The sequence below is a fragment of the Chamaea fasciata genome, unplaced genomic scaffold, assembly GCF_029207755.1.
Source record: "Chamaea fasciata isolate MVZ Bird 193981 ecotype frontalis unplaced genomic scaffold, bChaFas1.0.hap1 SCAF_1, whole genome shotgun sequence".
Lineage (NCBI taxonomy): Eukaryota > Metazoa > Chordata > Aves > Passeriformes > Sylviidae > Chamaea > Chamaea fasciata.
The window spans coordinates 49914141-49933440 of NW_027094086.1; the positions used below are offsets into that span (position 1 = coordinate 49914141).

Sequence of the window (19300 nt, forward strand, 5' to 3'; positions counted from 1 at the left end):
CTGGATCAATAAAAGGTTGTCATGTTTTTGAACCAGGAGAAGACAATCTGGCACTACTTAATAGGGACTATGTATTGTAAATGATACTAGACTTACTCAGAAAACTTGTTTATATCTTTTGTGCCGTAAGATACATATAATTTATACTTTTCAATTATTGTCATTTCCTTCTTCATTTCCTTCTCTTAAATGAATTTACGTCTCTCACTTGCCATTTTAGTATTATCAGTGGTCATGCCAGATCAAGAAAAACACCTATAATTTTAATATCACGAATCTCCCAAGAACTAGTTTGGATGTTATGGTATTTTGTTATTTCCTGGGAAATGTTTTTTAGCTTCTAGTCAAAAAGCATAGCATTTTCCTTATCAGAAACATGACATCAGTTAATACGGCTTATTCAGCTCAGATTCAGAGCTCTGGCTTAATCCTCTAAAATAACCAAGATACTGGACTATCTTATTGAGTTAAATTTAAACCACTAAGTAATAAGAGTGAATTATAAGCTATCTTTCTGATATCCTGTATCATTATGCTGGGTAGTACAAGGCTCTAAAACAACAACTGACTACTGATATTATTATCTAAAATCCTGTTTTCTAGAAGGGAAATGGAAGATTGTTTTGATTTGCTACAAAGTTCATTCATAGCATCCAGATTATTTATAAAACCACTGTCTGCAATATGATGAAAAACCAGCGTATTCTGAGAACACGTTTTGACCTACGATTTGTATCAACTGCTATTATAAACACATTTACAAATTTCAGGGCAGAAGTCTACTTACCGTCTTACAATTGAGAAAATCTTTTTTAAAAATGTATAGCAAGGAAAGGAAACATAGCTTCCTGCATGAAATCTACTTTGGCTTCAGTCACTTGATATTTGTTTGCTGTGTGCTGTACAAAATTACTGAAGCACACAGAAATGACACTTTGCCCTTGGGTGCAATGGAATGACAGATTAAATGAGTAAATGGAAGACTTGGAGCTTCCTCCAAAGGGAAAAAATAAGCTACTTAATACTTTCAAAGCCTTTTCAAGTATCAGCTTTTTCTGCAAATTAAGTGAGTAATTATTTAGTGAACCAACTTGAATTTCTTAAAAATGCAGGGAGCATGAGGGGAAAAGAGTGGGACATAGAACTCATTTACTTCCCCCACAGCTCTAGCTGCCTTCATGAACACCTGATTTTAACCTAAGGCTACACAAGTCTTTTGTTAGTGTGAGGAAACACAAGTTATATCATCACCTAATGCATCAGAATGCTTTTTTCCTGTAGCCTCACAGATGGAACCAGTAGCTGTGCTTCACCTCTAACCACTAAATGCATAATATATTTTGACCCTCCACCATAACTTTAGGGATGCTTATAAAACACAGTAAAAGTAGAGTTAAAACTTCATTTAAATCAGACTGCAGGCTCATACCAGTTTACAATTTCTGTGGGAATTAAAGATGAATTGCAATAGCTCAATACTAATAGAGGGTTTTGCTGCAAATACCTACCTCGTATTCACTAGAAATAGCACAGAGCAGAGACTCAAATTCTTATCCCTGAATTAAAGAACCTTCTTTGAGCCATTTTAGCATTTCACAAGGGATGCTTTAAAAAATTTGAATGTTTCTCAGTTTCAATTACTTTTTTTTCTCTTCTGTCTTAGGTTACATTTTGTAGATATTTGCTACTAAGAATTTTGTTCTCTTTTCAATTTATTTCTCTTTTCAACTTACATCCCCTTCATCAAAACAAGTAAAAAACTGAAATCCTTATCTCTGAGAATAAAGTGACAAATTTGAACTTGGGATGAATCAGAAATATTAATTTATTGAGCTTACTGATCAAATGAGAAAATTAAAGAAATAGGTAAGCACCCCTTGTACTCTGCTGGTCTCATTTTAGGCACCTTACTTTGAAAAGGAGCAGATGATAATGTCAACAAGACTCACGCAAGAAATTTTTTTTTTGAAAGAAGATATACGTATGTCTATTGTATTGCACAAGGAAATTAAGATATGGTCGCATTTCAGTTGACAGAAAAATTGCAGGGAATAGAAAGCACAGGTGTTTGTTACAGTACTGTGAGCTAAATGGGGAAAAAGCAAAAACTAAAGTCAGAGTAGAACAGCAGAAAGAAATCCTGAGACACTTTTCACACAATTGGATGTCCCACACTTAAAGGCAACTGCAACTTCACTTGAAATATTAACATGAATCAACATTTCTCCCCAGAAAAAAGCAAGAAGGAGCTGTGAGGGTAACTGAGGGCTAATTCACATACACTGAAAAATGTTAACACAGATTCTCCTGAAACAGGCAATTCTGACCTCCTCTATGAAGAATGGCTGAGGGAATTGAGGTTGTTCAGCAGTACCTGTAAAGACACGACAAAGGGCAACCTTTAAAACTGAAAGATGGTAGATTGGGGGGTGGTAAAGGGTGGTGAGACTGTGGAACAAGTCGCACATAGAAGTTATGGATGCCCTGTTGCAGATGTGTCATGATTTGTGATGCCCAATGATTTTGGAGGAATCTCTCTCATTGCATGCTTTGCCCTAGCCCTATATTTTTTGCCGTGGTAGCTGCTATTACTCATGACTGAAGACAGGATATGGCACAGGCAGATAAATGGACTTTTAACCTGATAAGGTACCGCTGTGGTTATATTCTTAGCAATGTCAAACCTCATTTCTATCAGACTGAACCATTCATTCTCATTAAACACAACCATACCCACTCTATTCCTCTCAGATTGCCACAGTAAAGTTAAGTTTCTGTTGCAATAAAACAACTTGATCTGCATGATGAGTGGTCAGAAATTCCTTTGACTACTCTATTACAGAACACCTCATACCATTAAACCATACATACAAAATTCACCAGCAACCAAAAGCCACACGTCAGGTCAGACAACAGGAAAACAGGGGAGGTGTGACTGCACAAAGTGTCCTCATACAGAGGCTTAAAAAAAAAAAAAATCCATGATACACAGGACTGTCTGAAAAGGCACCAATGGCATTTCAGGCAAGGACATTGCCTGCTGTTTCTTCTCCCTGCATTCAGAAAAATACGCTTTCTGTATCCTCTTTGCTAATAAACAGAAGATCATTAAAGTGATAGCTGACTCGAATAATGCATTTCACTTCCAAGCAGAAGTAGCTTGGCAATGGTCCAAGTACTTTCCTGAGTAATTTTGTCATTAGGCAGCAGAACTTTCCAGAACATGAAGTATGATTCAGAAAAAGTGTTCCATTAGAAGGAAAGCATAAAAAAAGTAAACAATCACAAAGCAAAGTAAATTAATAAAAACAAAAAAATAATCAGCATATTTTTAATATTCTGGTTTTCCTTCTCATCTGAGACTCATGGTCTTCAGTTGTGCTCCTTCCTTCAAACCTTTATCAGGACACTACAGTCCTTCCTATAGTAAATAACCTCCTGACAAGAAGCTATTTTTTAATTAGTGTTATTTCCTAGACTTCCTTGGACTTGTCTATGGAGTGAGCACACAAAGATCTTATGTTTAAAAGGCGTTGGAAAACAGAAAACTGGTTGATTGACTTCCATCAGGCAGCAAATTATCAGGGACTGAAAACCAACTAAGACTACACAATTTGTCTCAATTTTTTTTTTTAAAATTTAATTCTGACACTTCTCAGATTTGTTGTTGAAGTGCTCGTAGAACAGCCCACAGGCAAAGCAGAACACACTATTCTGCCAGTTTTGTTCCATCACAATTATCTAATCTTTGTTCGCTCATTCATCAATATTTTTCATCTTGTAATGAAGACACTGCTAAAATAGCACACCCAGAAGCTTCCTCATCCTACTCCCTATTAGAAAACCCCAACAACCTACCAGGATTATTGGTTTGAAATCTGGGAGCGTCACACAGAAAACTGCAGTATGGTGAAGACAAGATCAAATTGCTTGTTCTTTACATAAGATTGATTATGTAGTCCATAAAATGCTTATTTTTAGAAAAGAGTTCCTAGCAAAGATTTCAAACTTCAAAATACGGATATTTTTTGCCTGCTATGCAAAACATATCCTGCATATAAATACAACTTGGGCACATTAGAATACCCATAGAAACAATAAACTCATGCACTGCCATCCATAACAGACGTATACAACACTCATAAGAATATATACAGTTACAAGCTTTTTGGAAAGGACTTGCAGATTCAGAACTATTACACAGGTGAAAAATTATGAATGTTTCTCACCTCCAAGCACCTGACCCTAACTGGGATACTAAACCCCGGATTTCAAAATGATAAAAAATAAATCCTGTGGGAGGATTATGATGCTCTGCTTGAAGAGAATAAAAGCTGTATCAGCTACTGCAAGAAAAGAAAAAAGAAGAATTCAAGAAAGTGGTTTGTCCTTGACAAACTTTGTAGTATATTCTGTAGTACGTTCCCTGTAGTATGTTTATGAGCTTTCTACAAATGCTTAACTCCACAGATACACTGGTTCAGTATGAAAATGACCCTAACACAGGTAATACAAAATTTGCTCCTATTCACATCAACGGCAACTTGGGGAATAGGTGCAATTCACCAGAACTTAAGGGCCAATCTGTCTCTTTAAAAAGGCCTATTTTATCTGTTAGAACAAAAGCATTTAACTCTGATGTTCCCATAGGATAGAATATGTAGTATAGATATTAATTTGTGTATTGTTGTAGCTCTCAATACAGACCTCTGCCTTAAAGATCCTTAAACATATCAACATAAAGCTGATAAAACATTCTTTATTTCTTTCTTAAATGTGATAACATACAGAGATAAAAAGGGAAAGTAACAACCTAACATGAAAAGAAATTAAAAATATGTAACAAAGTGGTCGCAAGGGGCATATAGTCAAGAAATAGTGACTATTGAAAATACTAGGGTGATCCCTTCAAAACTGATACCTTAAATATCACAACAGAGGACAAGAAGATAAGACAGAATTTAGGAACAGGGGAGGGATGAAATTCAGGGCTTCACCAGATCATGTTCTTATGCTGTATATTTTTCTAAACTAAATCAAATTTTTCTACAGTATTGTGTATATATAATTTGATGGAAAGAAATCCAGTTCATTTTCAAAATGAGAACCAGAAGAAATAAAGAGCTGAGTTCTTTGTTAAAATTTACAGCTACAGGCAGGACCTCTGTCACACGACCTGCACTTGTGATTAGCAGGAATGTGCCCTGGCCCAAAGAAAAAAATGCCTCAAGAAATGTTTACATCGCACATGTGACAGAAAAATCTTGCAAAGATCCTTCAGAGGAAAAATGCTGCCACTAATTCAGCAGCAGCTTTGAGCAGCCTGGTCCAGCAGAAGATGTCTCTGCCCATGGCAGGTGGGGCGGAACTAGATGTTGTTCAAGATCCCTTCCAATCCCGAACATTCTATGATGCTCTGATTATAATTTAAGAACAGTCAACTTTTACACATTTCAAAGACAAGTAACAGTGCTGTGTCCTAGACACAATCAGCAACTTTTATTGCCAGGGGAGCATACATACCTTCCAGAAATCTTTGGGTCTAAGACCACTCTGGGTCTGAGGAGGCTTTCCCTTTGCCTTGTGCACTCCTTGTTGCAGGTGGGGGAGCACAATACACATTTTCATCAGGACATGACACCAGTGCTCTATAAGAGCACTTACCAGGGCTCTTCTGGGGCATTTCCTTCAGTCACACTCCAAGTGTTTCACTTGGATGTTACTTGCAGAGAAAAGGCAAGCTGACTCTCCCAGAGCTCATTCAGACCAACAAGAGCAGAGCAGACACTCTAAAGTGCTCCTTCTCCAAAAAGCTGAACTTCAGCCCCATGCAATACTAATTTTCATCTGGGTGGGATATACCAGAACAAAGGACCTGCCACAGGTGTGGGTGGAGGCAGGCAGAGGTCAGGCACCACGAACAAGGTCTGTGTAGATCTGCTAACATAGTCCTGATTTTCAGACAGCAAGGGTAATGGGGAGGTGGGATACGTCTCCTGAGTCCCAGCACGGCTTCTCATACTGCTACAGCTTATGTGTACCAGATGTGAGACTCAATTAGCTTAATATTCAGTACTATTTCTTTTACCACACAGGAACATTTTAAAAAATTATTTAGGAGTAGAAAAGAATTACATATGAAAAGAGCAGAGGCAGTAACAGTAAAAAAAAATTAAACATTAGAGTATTTTTAAATTCTCACAGAATTTGCAATTTATAGAATTTTTTTTAAATTCCAAAACAAAAGATAAATAAATTAAAGTGTTTTTAATTTCCATGTTTTGAAACCAGAATACTTTACCCAATAATTTTTTTTGCTTCTTTAATTTTTCTTCTCTACCATTTCTGACACCTGTACTGGTTAAGCACCTCAAAAGCAAGCAAAAAATCACTCATAGTATTTAAAAGGTTTTCATTAATATTTCTCAAAGTTTAAATTTATTCCATTAGTGCCAGGTCAACAGTACAACTGCATGGACAAGGAGAGCAGTGGTAACTGTGTTGTCTGATGGCCAGGTTTTTTCCATTCTAAAATGAATAATTTAAATCCTATTATATTAGAGAAAAGGCAGTGTGAAGGAAGATAAGACTGAACCTGCAAAGACCAGATGGCCTTTTTCATAAGTTATAAGATCACAAGGAACATCTAACTCAGGCTCTAGTGGATAGGTACTGAACAGCTTTCACTGCTCTTCCCTAAGCCTGTCAGCCTTACAAAAAACAGGCTGTGGTTGAGGGATTTGGCCAAAAAGTTTCCTCCTAAGTTTGCAAACTTCAGCCTTGATCTACAACAGCTAAAGGTGTCTCATAGAATCATTATATAAGTGAGAATGACAACTGAATTGGCTCTGTCTAGCAGTTTTCCAAAAGTCTGCATCCAAAGCCATGCACCAGAAGAGGGGAGTCAGTGACTGCCTGCATGTGGGAGTTTTTTCTCCACATTTGTAGCAGCAGCTGCCTATAGAGGAGTTCAGGGGAACTAAACTGATCTGACTTCCTGCCTTTTCTTATCTTCACTGGACTTGCACTGCCTCAACTGCCTACTCAGAGCTCCACACCTGAAACTTCAATGAGTAGTCAAATGATTGCTGCTATTTGAACAACAGTGAGAGTGCACCTGAAACTGAAGGAAGTGGTGACAGTGTAATAGCACTAAAAGGAATGGAAAGTGAAGAAATTACTTTGTGTAGCTATTAAATATGAAGTATGCAGGATTCTTAAAGCACCACCCCAGTCCTTCCCCATACCATCAAAGCCCTTAGTCTGCAGCAGCTCAACAAGATGCTCAATTAAAGACAAAACACAACCCAGAAAACTATTTGCATTACCAACAAGTGAATTCAGTCCCTGCTGGATTCAAGAATGGTAAGACACAGAAGAAAAAGAGTTTATGAATCCCCTTAAAAACAACAGATTTAAGAGCAACCTAGCAACCCTCTAAGTTTTATGTGATAGAAGTTATACGTGTATTTTATGACAGAGGTAAATTCTGAGGAGGAATGCAAAGAGTAAGCTTCATGAATGAAATACAATGCTCCAAACATCTTACAGATACATCATCTAGTAGCAACTCCTCTTGTAAACTGCAGTAGAAAACCTAGTGTAAGATAATAAAAGAAAACACTTAAATCAGTAAAAATTAACATTTACTGAAGCATGCATGAAAGGCACAGAAAAGTTAGGTCATGCTTGACTTCAGCTATGGCAGTGGTGAATAAGATGACAGGCAAAAACTTAAAGAGTCAGAATGAGAAATAAGACAATTGCCATGCACTGAAGGAAGCAAATGATCCTGGCAGGTGAAAAACCAGAGATTTATTGCCTTTTAAATTTATTGTATTAATAACTGCTGTATTTTTGTCTCACATAGTTTAAAAGGATTTGAAATATATAACAGGTCTTTGTCATTTATAGTTAAGAAATGTTTATGTTAATAAAGATAGAGGGGTTCTGACCTGAGACGTTGCTCCCCCTACACTGTTAAAGTAGGTTGCCACTTTTATATGGAAGAAGTTACTTCTTGGAGCACAGTTTCAGAAATCATAGACTCTTAGAGTCATTTAGGTTGGAAAAGACTGTCAAGTCCCACCATTAGCCACGTACCCAGGTGCCACATTTACACATCTTCTAAATACTTTCAGGGACAGAAACTCAACCCATTTCCTGAGGAGCCTGTTACAGTGCTTGACAACCCTTCTGGTGAAGAATTTCTTTCCTAAAATCTAATCTAAACCAACCTTGGCACAACTTCAAGCCATTTCCTCTTGTCCTATCCCTCATTACCTTGGGGAAGAGGCTAACCTCCAGCTCAGCACAGCCTCCTTTCAGGCAGTTGTAGAGAGCAGTAAGACCTCCCCCGACCCTTCCTTCCAGGTTAAACAACCTCACTTCCCACGGTCGCTTTTTGTAAGACTTGTGCTCCAGACCCTTCACAGCTTTGCTGTTCTTTGGACACACTCCAGCACATCAACTTTTTTTTCTTATGCAGGATGCAAGACATCCCAGCAGCTGGGCAACCAGATGACAATTCTCAATGTTCAGATTTAAGATCCTGACTACAAATACAATTATTTAATAATCTATGGATCCATAATGCTGCCATTGTACCAATGTTTTTTAGATAGAAAATGTGCCAGTACCCCATTGTGAGTTAGTCTTCAATCATTTTATTGCACATTTAATATTTAAACCAAAGTCAATTTTATGTATTTCAGTGAACTTCTTTTCTGGGGCAGACAGCTTGAAATTCATAGGCATCCAGACCAAACCTGGAAGTTAATGCAGATGACATCTACAAATACACTAATTTTATGTGACTCTCACATGAGAAAAATGTGCTTAATTACAGTAAATTATAAAAAACTATTTCTTTCATTTTCAGCCTTACCCTTCTACTTCTCAGTTAGAAACAAACTGAATATTGACACTGTGGGATTAATGTAACCTACAGTCACAAGAGTCCTTTTTAAGAAAAAATGTGAAAATTTTAAGATTACTAAGATACACTTAATTCATACACATTTAGAGACTCTTTCTTTCTGACATACACTTACTTTCATTCCAAGAAATATCAAATGCACACTAAATTAATTGTAGCCTCCACTTACTCTTTGATTTTAAGCCATCCAAGTATAGAAAAAAAATGTGCTGACATGGAATGACACTCATGCCTTAGCAGAATGTCAGCACAGGGTCTTTACAAGGCCTGGGAAAGAGGGACTGCTATGTAAGAACAAATTTTCTTCATTCAGTGACAATGAAAGCACTAAACCTTGGAGATGAACTATTTATTTTAAAAAATGCTCCTGACAAAGGCTTATGTCAATCAGTGTTCAGACCACATTATGTTAGCAGTGATCTTGCCATTCTCATTTTACAGGAGGATCTGGGGTGGTTTTCTCATTTTTCCAGATCCTGGAATCTCTGATTTTCTTTAGGAAATGGGCTATCCCAATTTGTTTTCAGTTTGCAAAGATGAATCTCCAGGTTTCCAAGCACTATATTGAGTAATTGCCACCTAAACTGTATTAATATATTTAAACTAACTTTACTTATTTCATTCTTACACACTTCCTTACTCCAAACAATTTTCTCTACCCACATGTTCTTAGAGCACAAGAGCTCTCCATCCTGATGTGTAAAAATTCAAGCAAGACACGCTGGAAAACAAAATGTTGAGCAAGGATCTGGTGCTCACACTGAGTAAGAAGGAAAGGCACAGCCAGAGGAAGCAGGGGCGGGTGACCTGGAAGGAGTACAGGGATACGGTCCAGAAGTGTAGAAATGGGATCAGGAAAGCTTGGCAAGGGATGTGAAGAAGAACAAGAAGGGAATCTATAACACATACGTCAACAAAGAAAAGCTAAGGAGGGCATGTCTCCTGATAAAAGAGCAGAAAGAGCTGTTGACAATGCATATGGAGAAGTCTGAGGACTCCTTACCTTATTCTTCACTGGCATAATGTTTCCCATGTCTCTTAAATCCCTGAACCTCTAGGTAGGGCTTGGGGGAGCAAAGTCCTTCCCACTGTATCTGAAGAGAATGTTTGGGAGTACTTGATAAAACCAAATATCTACAAGCCTAAGGGGCTTGATGAGATGCATCCCAGGGTCATGAAGAACTGGCTGATGTTGCTGTCAAGCCACTCTCCACCATGTTTGAAAAGTCACAGTGCTTTGGGTGTGGGTTAGGCAAAGCCCCAGTCAGTGGAAAAAGGGAAACATTACTCCTGTTTTTAAAAAGGGGAGAAAAGAAGACTCAGGAAAACAAAGGTCAGTGAACCTCACCCCTGTACATGGGAAGATCATGGAGTAGATCGTCATGGAAACACATGCAAGACAAGGAGGTAATTGAAGTCAGCCAGCATGGCTTCACTAAGGGCAAATTGTGCTTGACCAACCTGGTGGCCTTCTCTATGATGGAGTGACTGCAATGGTTGACAAAGGCAGACTGATGGATGCCATCTACCTAGGCTTCTGTAAGGCCTTTGACACGGTGCCACATGACACCCTTATTTCCAAATTGGAGAGACATACTGGAAGGGTGGACTCTTCAGTGGATAGGGAATGGGCTGGACGGATGCAGCCAGGGAGACGTGGCCAATGTCTCTATGTCCAGATGAAGTCTGGTGATGAGGCCTGTCCCTCAGGGCTCTGTCCTGAGACAGGTGCTCTTCAACATCTTCAGTCACACAGAGAGTGGGATTAAGTGCACCCTCAGCAAGTTTGCAGCCAGCACCAAGCTGAGTGGTGTGGCTGGCACAACGGAGGGACGGGATGCCATCCAGGGGCACTTGGACAAGCATGAGAAGTGGGTCCACAAGAACCTCACAAAGTACAAAAAGTCCAAGAGAAAGGACTTTCCTGCATATGGGTCAGGGCAATCACAGACAAGAGCACAGACAGGGAGAAGAACTCATCAGGAGCAGCCCTGCAGAAAAGGTCTTGGGGGTTCTTGAAAAGCTGGACATGAGTCAACGGTGTGCACTCACAGCCCAGAAAACCAACTGCATTCTGGGCTGCTGCAAAAGCAGCATAGCCAGCAGACAAGGGAGTTGATTCTGCCCGTCTACTCCAATCTTTTGTGACCCCGACTGAAGCACTGCATCCAGCTCTGGAGACCTCAGCACAAGAGAGATGTGTACCTGTTGTAGAGGGTCTAGAGGTGGGTCACAAAGATGATCAGAGGGCTGGAGCACCTGTCCTATGAAGACAAGCTGAGAGACTTGGGGATGTTCAGCCTGGAGAAGGCTTCGTGGACACATTATTGTGACATTCCAATACTCCATACTTCAAGGAGGCATAAAAAAGGGGGGGATGGCAATAAAACAAGGGTTATGGTTTTAAACTAAAAGAAAGGAGATTTATATTAGATATTAGTTATTAGATATCAGATATTAGGAAGGAATTCTTTATTGTGAGGGTAATGACGCACTAGAAGAGGTTGCCCAAAGTTACGGACTCCCCATCCAAATGTTCAAGGTCAGAGTGGATGGGTCCTAGGCAAACTGATGTAGCAGGTGACATCCCTGCGCATTGCAAGGTGGGATTTGGAACTAAATGATCTTTAGGGTCCCTTCCAACCCAAGTCATTCTGTGATTCTCTAATTCTACAATTCTAGTGAAAGGTGTCTGCCCATGGCAGGGGAAGGTTGGGACTTGATGATCTTTAAGGTCTCTCTCAACACATAACATTTTTTGTTAGTATAATCCACCTATCAAATTTGACAAGAAATGCACTTCTCAGATGAACGAAAGCTGAGTGCCTACTGAGGACAAAAAGTTATAAAACAACATGTTCATGAGGCAAGATGCTTTCTTTTTTTTAGCTTTCCTACCCCTCCAGAGCTTTCCTAGTTCTCAATCTATGGCAGCATGGTATCACTCCCCCAGCTCTATTTTCACTGACTGTGTATCCAGGTTATATTTTCCACTGCATACTAATTTGATGTTGCAGAACAACTTTATTAATTAATAATTACTCTTTTTAGAAGTTTTTATCTAATACTTTCATAATTGATTAATCACAACATGGATTCTACTGTGAAGTGGAAACAAAGGAACTGTGATTTGAAAAAGCTCTCTACATCCAAATAAAACAAGACTGTCTTTGCTTGTATAAACTTTCTTGCTTATTAACTTGCACAGCACATGCATAAACATTCTTGCTCTGCATGATTCAATGACTCTGAATTTTAATAGTCCCTTTAGCTAGAACCACTGTAGAGAAAGTGATTTAAGAAGTAAAATAAAAGTCAGTGAACAGTGATAGAACTCGAGGAATTATAGCTGATATTTTGACTGAAAGGTTTTTTTGGGAACATGCAATGTATCAAGACTGTATGCATTCAGTCAAGAATGCATTCTTGATACAAAGTCTACAAAACATCTACCCAAAGTTAAAGCAGTACCTTTAAGTATTTGTGACTCTCTGAAAACACTGACAAAACAACAATAACAATTTACTTAGAATTTACATTTACAGTTGCTAGAAGGCTTTACTTTGCAAGCAAATATTATCACACCACCAAATTAATTCCTTAAAGACCATCAAAGACTATCATTACCTGCATGAAACAGTTAAAACCAGATTCTTCTCTGGGAATGGTGCAGCCAAAAAATAAAGGTCATACATTTAATCCCTAACGTGACAGAACATTGTTATGACTTTTCAGGTTCTGCGTGACTTTTATTTCTCACTCAGTTTATTCCCTGTTGTTTTGTTATCCAGTAATTATTTAAACTTTTTTTTTTTTTTTTTTTTTTTTTTTTTTTTTTTTTTTTTTTAACACATTCTCCGAGTATGCATTTAACTTGGGACTTGTGAAATGGCTAAATATAGTTACAGGCATGTTGCCTGGTTGCGTGCTGCAGAAGTGTGACATTTGGTATCCAAACTGTGATAACATGGAAAATAGGGAGAAGAGAATGATTAGAAAAGATTAGGCACTGCAACCTAAATAGGACACTACACATAACACACATGTATACATTACAAGTATACATTAGAGAGTATGCATAAATCCTTTTTCCTTGCCTTTCTGTCAGTTAGGAGGTTACAAAACAATCTGGGCTTGAGTTCTTACAAAATACATGCCAAAAAAACAAATACCAAGTTAAAAATTAAAAACTAGGATGCCTTTACTTATGCACAAATGGGTTTTTCTAGACTGTTGGTCAAAAATTATAATATCCAATAATTGTGCACAGTCTACGGAGGCATCCCAGTTTTTCACCCCAAACAATAAGTTGTTCTATATTGATTAACAGTACACAACAGCTTTAGTATATTTTCACAAAAGTTCTACTCTATAATGGAAAGAGAAAAAAGCACCAATTAGAAAAATCCCAGTATAAAATATTGATACTGAAATTCTAGCTCTACAGAATATATTTTTCAAGATAAAGGTATGACATGTTCACATACTTTGGTTTTTCTAGTCTGAAAATGCAGAAAAAAATGGAATCTGCTAAATGCAAGCAGAGTGAACTTCACGCTCCAGCACAACCTCCTGCCCAGCACCTTCCAGATCCATTCCAAGGTCTATGAAGCACTTTGATCCCACTTCAGCAGTGGTTTGAGTAATAGATTCTGTCATGTTACGCAATTTTCAGAACAAATAATACCTCACATATTTGGTAGCAATATTTCCTACTGTATGTTAAAGTGGTCTGCAAAAACAAATCTTCTAAAAAAATGCATATAACCATTTTTCAGTCTGAGATTACACAGCAGTAATGTAGAAGATGAAATTGTGAATAATTTTATTTTAATAATTAAAAGAGGGATGATTACAGACCACTGGAAGAGTGTGCTCTGCATTGCAGGTTCTTAGGACTATTAATATCATGTGTTAAGAAATAGTTCATTGCACTTCAGCAAACTGCCAGACTTGCACTTCTGTATAGTAAATTGCCTTTTATGGAGAAGGATTTTTAAGGAAAGATCTGGTAGTCTTTTTGTCCCACTGAAGTCCAGCTATTCCTGTATTACAACTAAATTTTCTCTTGCTAAACAGGAAACGTAGGTTTCCCCTTAAAATCCGTTTTCTGCCTTAAAAAGGCAACCCTGAATTCTGTTATGTAACAGGCTGAAGCTCTGCAATGGCAAAAGCTCTCGTCTGCAGCGAACACATTTCTCCTGTCCCTATAATCCAGGACAGGCAATTCTCTTGCTGTTAGGTCTGCCTACAGGATATATTTCATAAGCTAGATAATCCTTTTCTAGGGAAAAAAATCATCCCTACTGTGATGAAGTGAAAAGAGAGTAGAAAAAATTATTTGCTTCCAGACACAAACAGTTCAAGGAGTGTGAGACCTACACTCCTGAGAGTGGTAGCCCTTAGTCCACTTAGCTCCTGAAAATGAAGGAGGATGGAAAGCAGAAGCACAATTAGTAAATGGGGTCTGTCAGGCCAAGGGGAAAATGCATAGGTAAAATATCTATCAAACACTGTCCTGTTCTCAAAACCAGAAAAGCACACACTGGGGAGGCACCTCAATGAAGAAAAATCCCTTGTTTAAACCACAAGGAGAAGAAAGAAGACACATGAAGAACACTTTCTAGATGCTGTCATTTAACATCACAAACCAGGGTTTGCATATGTGCCCACATATTACAGTACAAACCTTCTAGTACTTCGCATGGACTAAAAAAGGCTTTGAGAAATATGACTGACTGTGAGAAAATGGAATATTCCTAATATTTCAGTTCTTAAGAACATGCGCAGAGTAGAACATTGATACTGCAGATCTGATTGGCTTTTTTAGCATGTGTTTTGACAACAACTAAGGGGAATCAAAGACAAATTTCTCTTACTAAGACAAACTGCTTTCAGGTGGATCCTTTGCTGTTGCATTTCTTTATTAATTCAAGAATATGTGGATGAAAATATTACATATAGTAACTCATATTGGAAAGCCACACACAAGGAAAAGCAAGTTCTGTGCTTAACCAAATGTTCTTATTTCTCCTCTACAAAAAAGCAGCCTGCAACTGAGTAACAGGAATTTTAAAAACTCCCATACGTTAAAAAAAAAAAAAAAAAAAAAATTAAAAATCAACCACCTGATCTCAGCCCTATGTCAGTGATTCCTCTAGAGTTGGAGAGAGGGGCACATCTAGAGGTAAGAGTAGCGTAATTTGCCCTCATCATTTAGGGATTTGGTCAAAAACATTCTTTATTGCTGATATTTCCACAGCCTAAGACAGACCGCAGACAACTATCCAGACTAAACCACTAATTTTGGATGAGTTACTGTTGGGGGTTAGGTTTGTTCCTTCTTTCTCTAAAGAATTTTTTCCCCACAAGTTACCAAGGAGATCAAGTGTTGGATACTTGAGAGTACTTAACTGAAACAAAGAGGTGGACAAAAGGTGGAAGGGGGAGATAACGCAGGTAAAAGACAAAGCTTGAGGCAGCGGCGTGCTTTTCTGCTTCCGGCGTTCGGGGAGACGCGTGTCTGCCGCTCCTGGAGGAGCTCAGCCGCCGCAAAGCACGCCGAGCGGAGAACGGCTGTTGCTGGCTGGAGGAGTTTCACTGTGGCCAAAGGGATCCAGTCCTGGGAAATCTACTATCACCGGTTCGACCTGAATCCTGAGTTTTTTCTCTGCCACTTGCGGAGGCTGGGCCGCTTTTCTGCCTCGCCTTCGAGCTTCTTCGGCGCTGCTCCTCTTGCTGCAGCGTGACCCTGCACCCCCTGCGCTGCCGGGACATCCTGCCCCTGCCTGCCGGGACACCCTGCCATCCCAGCTACCAGCCCGGGACTTTTCCACTGTTCCAGCTTGGTGCTCTGAGGATCCTGCAGGGACACCGAAACCAAACTGCCCTGGGTTTTGTGAAACAAAGCCCTCAAGGTTCTTGGTACTGTTGTCGTTTGTCATTAATGCTGTAGTTGTTTGGTGGGGGGGGAGTTTTTTTTTGTGTTTGTTTGCTTTGTATTACATACTAGTAAAGAACTGCTATTCCTATTTCCCAAATCTTTGCCAAAGAGCCTCTGATTGTAATTTTACCTAGCAGATACCTGTCTTCCTAAACCAAGACAGTTACCTTGGGTGAGATGTACTCCTCCTTAGCACCCCGACTAATGACACTTGTCGAAAGCATTTGAGAATGAGAAATGAGAATGAAAACTAAATCATGAAAGTTATTAAAGAGCACCTATAAAAGAGGAAAATAAACTTGTGACTGATATTAAATTGTCATTTCAGAATCGTTGCAATAGGTAGTGCCATCACATTATAACAAAAAAAATTAACTAATTTTAGGAAAAGATAACATTATACATAACATTGAAGAAAAGTATTTATAGGTGTGGTTATTATACAGCCATCACTACAATTTCTCGGTAGCACATAGTTTAAATTGTGACATAAGCAGCAATATGCTATAGCAAGCAATAACATCTATCAATTGCATTTCTAGCCCAATTTAATACTCATTCATGCTTAGATAAATAGATGACCCTTTGCTATCCAAAGAATAATTTCTGAGTTAACACCCTTCCTAGTGAGTACACATCTCTGCCAGTCTATACATTATCCCCCAAGCAGAAAGTCACCTATCACACCTGAAATCAAAAATTGCAACATTAGCATTGATATAACCTATTTGAGGCCTAAGTGATGGTGACAGGTGAGAACTAATGGTGCTGAGCAATAGATTTCCTAGAGAATCCCACTCCCTATAGAGCAAGCTTCCTTTGGTTTTATCCAATAAATGACTTCCTGAACCACAAGCCCACAGTAGAGCACGAGAGACAAGCTTGCCATCGGAAATCAGCAATAGCAGAAACACTGTATTAATTGAGTCCTGTCAAACATCTGGATTTAATGGCATCAGTGCAAGCAATGAAAGGCTGTTAATAGCCCATCAGTTTTCCCATTTCCCAGAGGTGTTTCGAACACTGCAGACACCAGTCTTAGAACAGAGACATTGATCACTCAAGCTTTGTCACCTGCAATGAAACTGCCTTACTGAGACACCTGTCCCCCGAAAATTGCCATGAACAGTACACGTCCCCTTGGAGATGTGTCCACTTTCAGGACCTTCACATCACTCTTTACACTTGGAAGTGTAACAAATTTGTGTAATTACTTACCAATGAGTTGGAAGACATTACTAATATACCTTGGTCAGACTTTCACTGTTCTGAAAGGGTAAATTTATCTTTTTATTTTACACAGTGCAGGTTTCATATTTGCAACACGGAACTACAAAGATTATCTGAATACAATTTTTTATTGTGTTACTGCTGAATTTTTATAATTAACCAATTAAATAAGTTCTGTGCCAAAATAATACCTTGTTTTCCTAGCTATAGTAAGATTTTTTAATGATTAAAAAAGAAATATATATCAGTATAGCTAGAGATTTACGGATCTAAATAATTTATTCAGTTTATTCAGTCCTGTATATGGAAGTTCTATGTTTCATAGATTTTGGGGGAGTCAGGAGGATTACAAAAAACTGCAGGGCAAACTGTAGAAGAGATTAAGAGAATTCATCTAAGTTTAATCAGGATTTGCCAGAATAATATTTGATATATAAATAATTCAAGTTTGAATAATATGCCAGAAATTTGCATTCTGTTTCCCTGTAAGAAGACAACACATCACTCATGCCTCATATATCTTCCCTTGTTTTAGTACTGCTATAGCTATGAGTAAGACCATAAGATAATATTACGCATTTAGAAGGGTAAACAACACTAGTAATATTTCAAAGTCAGAAATTTTTCCTCCTTCTACACAGAGGTCTAGATGTTCAGCAGAAGGCATCTTGCAAAGCTAAAAAGGAATAGCATATCATACCTTGGTAAAAAGCAATGCTATAAATTTACTCAAGATTTCCTCACAGAAAATAAATAGGTTTTTATTTCTCAAACATACATGAAATGAACAGTCTGACAGACTGTGCGACAATACAAATTATCAGCAACTGTAATGATACAAATTACTTCTCCAATCCATTTCAGTCATTCTAACCAAGAAGGACCTCTGTTGAAATACCAAAACTGTTATGAAGAACCACAGCATAATGATAGTTTGCATGTAATTAGTAAAACAAATGGAACTGCATTGGAGATAGAACAGGAAAGCAGTTGTCTACTGATTCAATAAACTGCATTTGTCATTCTCAATTTGTTTTACCATTTGGATTTTAATTACGAATCAAGTACTTTATCTAAGCTGAAACCAGATAATTCAATTTATGCCAGGTATGTGTTTCCAGAAGGTAATCAGCCTGGAAGGGCACACAGGAAGGGCTAGTGCAGCTGTCCAGATGGAGCTCTGGTGAGACCAGGCTGCCATTCTAGTGCCAGCTGCAGGGCTGTGCCCTGCTCCCAGCACCCCTGTGGGAGGTGAACCCAGGTGGAGGAACTCCTGCCCTAAGTGGCAGAGCTTTGGCAGGAAGAGAATAGGTTGTTCCCCAGGGCTCTGTGTTGAGGCCAGTCCTGTTTAGTACTTTTATCAATGATCTGAACAAGGTGACCAAGTGCACCCTCAGTCAGTTTGGAGGTGACAAGAAGTTTGGTGAGAGTGTTGATCTACCGAAGGGCAGGAGGGCTCTGCAGAGGGATCTGGACAGGCTGGATCGATGGGCTGAGGCCAGCTGGATGAAGTTCAAAAAGGCCAAGTGCTGGATCCAGCACTTGGGTCACAACAATCCCATGCAGTGCTACAGGCTTGGGGCAGGGCACCTGGAAAGCTGCCTGGTGGAAAAGGACATGGGAGTGCTAGTCAACAGCAGCTGAACATGAATCAGGGTGTTCCAGGTGGCCAAAAATCCTGGATTGTATCAGAAACAGTGAGGCCATCAGGACTAGGGAGGGGATCGTATTCCTGTACTCAGCACCTGTGACGCCACATTTCAAATTCTATGTTCAGTTTCTGGCCCCTCAGTACAAGAAAGATGCTGAGGTGCTGGAGCATGTCTGGAGAAGGGCAACAGAATTGATGAAGGGTCTGGAGCACAAGTCCTCTGAGGAACAGCTGAGGGAGCTGGAGGACTTTAGCCTGGAGAAAAGGAGGTTGAGGGCAGACCTCCTTGTTCTTTCTAAGTACCTGAAAGGAGGTTGTAATGAGGTGAGAGCGAGTCTCTTCTCCTAAGTAACATGTGACATGACCAGAGGAAATTGCCTCAAGTGCTAAGGGAAGTTTACACTGGATAACAGGAAAAATTTCTTCACGGAAAGGATTGCCAAGCATTGGTGGAGGCTCCCGGAGAAGTGGTTGAGTCCCCAACCCTGGAGGTTTTTAAAAGATGAGTGGATGCAGCACTCAGGGACATGGTTTAAAG

At 39.0% G+C, this 19300-nt stretch overlaps 1 protein-coding gene across 8 annotated transcripts in view; it reads right to left on the reverse strand.

The window, feature by feature from the left end:
* Positions 1 to 19300, reverse strand: part of DLGAP1 (DLG associated protein 1) — a 403833-nt gene that overhangs the window by 225478 nt on the left and 159055 nt on the right. Inside the window, exon 1 of one of the 8 annotated variants that reach the window (XM_066183036.1) lies at positions 2328 to 2366. The exons of the other annotated variants lie outside the window; for them this stretch is intronic. The gene's annotated coding sequence lies outside the window, so the exon portion shown is untranslated. Of the gene's footprint in view, positions 1 to 2327; positions 2367 to 19300 lie in introns of those variants that run through there. 8 annotated transcript variants of the gene reach the window in all.